The following is a 3,982-nucleotide window of genomic DNA, read 5'->3' on the forward strand; positions in this document are numbered from 1 at the left end:
AGCTCAATTTCCTAACACGGAGTTCCTGTCCTTGTAGTTTAATATTCGAGTACTACATATGTCATCAGTGGTCTGACCTATGTAGCACACTAGCACACTATTTCCTTTGTTCTGACACATTCCTGCTAGAGAAGTCTGAAATGATCCTAAATTCCCAGTCATTTAGCTGAGTTCATGTATATTGATGCCATAACAGGTTTCTCTGGCATGATTTCTTTTTTTTAAACCAACGTATGTCATTTATTATTTGTTCATTTTAAGAATCGTTTTAGTAATTTTAGTCATCATTCCAATCTGTCATTTCTTTGAACTTTGATTCTGTCTTCCCTTATTTTTATTAACTATTCTTACCTTCTGTTTGTAATCTGCAAAGCTTTGATCATGCTTTTATGTCTTTGTTCAAGTTGTTGATAAAAATGTTAGGGAGACTATATCCCCATAATAATACACATAATGGTAGTATTTTGTGTTTGCATAATGTCAAAGCATTCAGAAAACTTCCATATACATGATTTCATTTGATACTATGATCATAGGTGGTAGGATAACTTTTTTTATTTTTTTCTTTCATTTATGAATAATAAAATTGATGTTTAGAACATAATATGCCACTAACTGGTAGAAATCACTATAGCTAAAATGTTCTAAAAAGCTTTTTGTGTGTAGTTCTCTAACCAATTATCAATTGTATTCAACTAATTCTAGCCCACATTCATGTACCTGGAGTCAGTCACATGAAATATGTTGTTATGTGCTATTGAGTCATCTGTGACTCAGTGTGACCCTATGTACAATAGCTCTGAACCCTGAGCCAATTTCACTATCTTTGATAGACCTACCCTATTACCCTAGTCACTGAGTCAATCCATCTCATCCAAGATCTTCTTCTCTTGCACTCTCCCTCTGCCCTTCCAAGCATGATGATCTTCCACAAGCACTGATCCCTCATGGCACCTTGCTCAAAGTATGAGAGACAGAACTTGAAAATCTTTGCTTCCAAGAAGCAGCTTGGTTTCCTCCTCTAGGGCATGCACGGTATGTTCAATACTCTTCTCCAGCACCAAAATTCAAAGACATCAATTCTTCTGTCATCCTTAGTCTTTGTCTAGCTCTCTGATACATAGTAGCTAATTGTGAAGACCATGACTTGAATCAGGCATGCTTCAATCTCTAGACTGACATCATTGCTCTGGAGAGGTACTTGACAATAGATTTTCCCAATACAACTCATCTGTTGATTTCCTAACTCCTGGTGCCAAGAATGTTGCTTGGGAGACCAAGTAAGCTGAAATTGTAAATAATTTCAATTTTTTCACCATACCTCATGATTCTGCCAATTGGCCCAGCCCAGTGGTGAGAATCTTTGTTATCTTAATGTTGAGATGCAATGCATATTGATGAATTAAGTCCTTGACCTTCTTCAGCAAGCACCCAAGGTCTTCTTCAGTTTCTGCAAGCAATATTGTATCATCTGCATAAAGCAGGCTTTTGATGAGTCTTTCTCTAATCCTGATGCCACATTCCTCCTCATAAAGTCCAACATCCCAAATGATCTGCTCCACATATAGATTAAAACGGTATGGAAATAGGATGCATCCTTGACATTATTCCCTTCCCTGATTTTGAACCATACAGTGTTCACTTCTTTGTTCTGCCATCTGCCAACTGCAGGTTTTATATAGGCACAGTCAGGTGTGCTGCGATTCCCATTATTCTCAGAGAAAGCCACAGTTTGTTGTGATCCACACAGTCAAATGCCTTTACATAGTGAATGAAACACAGATGGATATTCCTCTTGTACTATCTGCTTTCAGATAAAATCCATTTAGAATTGGATATAATGTCCCTAGTTCCATGGCCTCTTCTAAACCCATCTTGCACATCTAGAAGTTCTCTGCTCATGCACTGTTCCAGTCATTGGTGGATAATCTTCAGCAGTATCCTGCTTGTGTGTGATACTAAATTTTATATGCTAGAGTTAAGCAAGATTTTACCGAAGAGGGAAAAAATCCTTCCGGAAGTGATATGTCTTTACTATGTGTTGTTGGGTCAGAACTGACCATTGAGTGGGTTTTCAGAGGTTGAAATTTGTACAGAAGGAGAATTATTCATCTTTCTTCCACAGACCAGCGGGCTGGATCAAGCTACCTGCTTTTGGATTGGCCACACACTTTCTTACCAGTAGGCCATCAGAGTTCCCTGACAGAAAAGATATGGGTTGCAATTTGAAGTCAGAAAAACAATGTTCAGATACACATAGGAAAAATTAACCTGGAGAAAGGAAGTCAGTAAGCTGATGAGGACTCTTTCCCATGTGTTTAAAAAGCCATGTGAGAGCAACTTCAATTAAATATATGATGCTATGTTGTTTCAGGGATTGAATTGTGTCCCTCTGAAACATGCATTATAAGTCCTAAACTCAGTGTCTGTGGCTGTTATACCATTTAGAAATGGATTTTCTCTTCTAATGAGGCAGCTTTAGTGTAGGAAGTGCCTTAGATAAATTTCTTAAGAAATTGAAATGGAGTCAAGATAGGCAAACACAAGTTTACCAGAATACAAGCTAGAGATACAAGGACCTTCAGACAGAATATACACAGAGGAAGAGACAGTGAGACAGAGAGAGATTTCTATTAGATCCAGTGCCTTGAATTTATTTTAGAAAATAAATTGTAAGAAAATAAATTTCTGTTTGTTAAAACTTCCCACTTGTTGTATTCATATTATTGTAGTGCAACAAAAACAAGACACAGGTGTTCTTGATTTCAGGGCACATTTCAGGAGTCTAAGAACAAATTGAACCTTGAATTTAATGAACTGAAGAAATCCACTCTGCCTTTAGTGTTCACAGGCATGGTTGGAAAATATTCTCCCCTTCAACTCTTCCATGTGCAATTTGACTCGCCTCATGCTGGGCTCCCATCCCCAAAGGATACACAACAGTGAGAAATATGGAATGTCAGCTATTTAGAGCACAGTAACCCTCCTCTCCAATAAATGAGAACTGAGGTAGCAATGGATCTGGCAATTAAATATTAAATCCGTTACTCTTGCCATTATGGTAAGCAAGGGAATTTACAGAGTAAGCATCTACTAGGCTAAATGATATAAAAATTTGAATAGTTGACTGATTTTTACCAAAGATAATTTTAAATCGTTCAAACTAATGTCTACTGTTTGTGTTTTAAGAAAGAAGTATAAATAAAGTTACCTTTGAGTCATTTCAGTTGTGTTCTGAAAGAACCAGAATAAAGGAATAAAGATATTCCTTTTAAAACGCATTTTGAAAAAGAAATTGTTCCACTTGAATTAAGGCATTTTGCTATGTTTGATCAAGAATATATCAGACCATGATAAGTTTAGTTAATACATCAGATCATCTATTTAGTAGGATAATATTGAATGAATTAAAACGAAAGTTAAGGATATGTTTTTGTGCACCTTTTATAGGTGACAGGTATAGAGAATTGAGTAAGATAAAATACATAATGAATAGTCCTTAACCAAATAAGAGGTCAAACAAGAATAAATATATTTTATAAAGGATAATAAATTTAATGATAGTAATATTAGGAGAAAAGAGAAGAATGCTGGATCTGTTGGTTCAGTAAAGTAAACTATGCTGGCATAGACTCTAGTGGGTAGCATTGTTAACTCTAATGCCACACTTCTCCAGCGATTCAGATTTACCTGTAATTTCTACAGAGAAGAAGAGGCAATCTTCTATTTCAGTTTACAACCCTGGAAACCAATGGAAGTAGTTACCTCAAAAGCAGTGAGTTTGAGTTTTTTTAGTTGAAATTTGGTTTGGGTTAAGAAGGCTTTTGGATCTTGATTTTGAAGAATGAATATGCGTTAGACAAGATAAGGAGGATACATGGTGCTTCAGGCCGTAAGAATTAGTGTTCCAACAGCCTGAACGAATGGATTCCCTCACCCAGGATGGATGCTGGCCACGGGCCCTCCTCAAGACTGGTACAGT

Source organism: Elephantulus edwardii, unplaced genomic scaffold (genome assembly GCF_000299155.1).
Source record: "Elephantulus edwardii isolate Elephantulus edwardi_28Jun2011 unplaced genomic scaffold, EleEdw1.0 scaffold00032, whole genome shotgun sequence".
NCBI classification, from domain to species: Eukaryota; Metazoa; Chordata; class Mammalia; order Macroscelidea; family Macroscelididae; genus Elephantulus; species Elephantulus edwardii.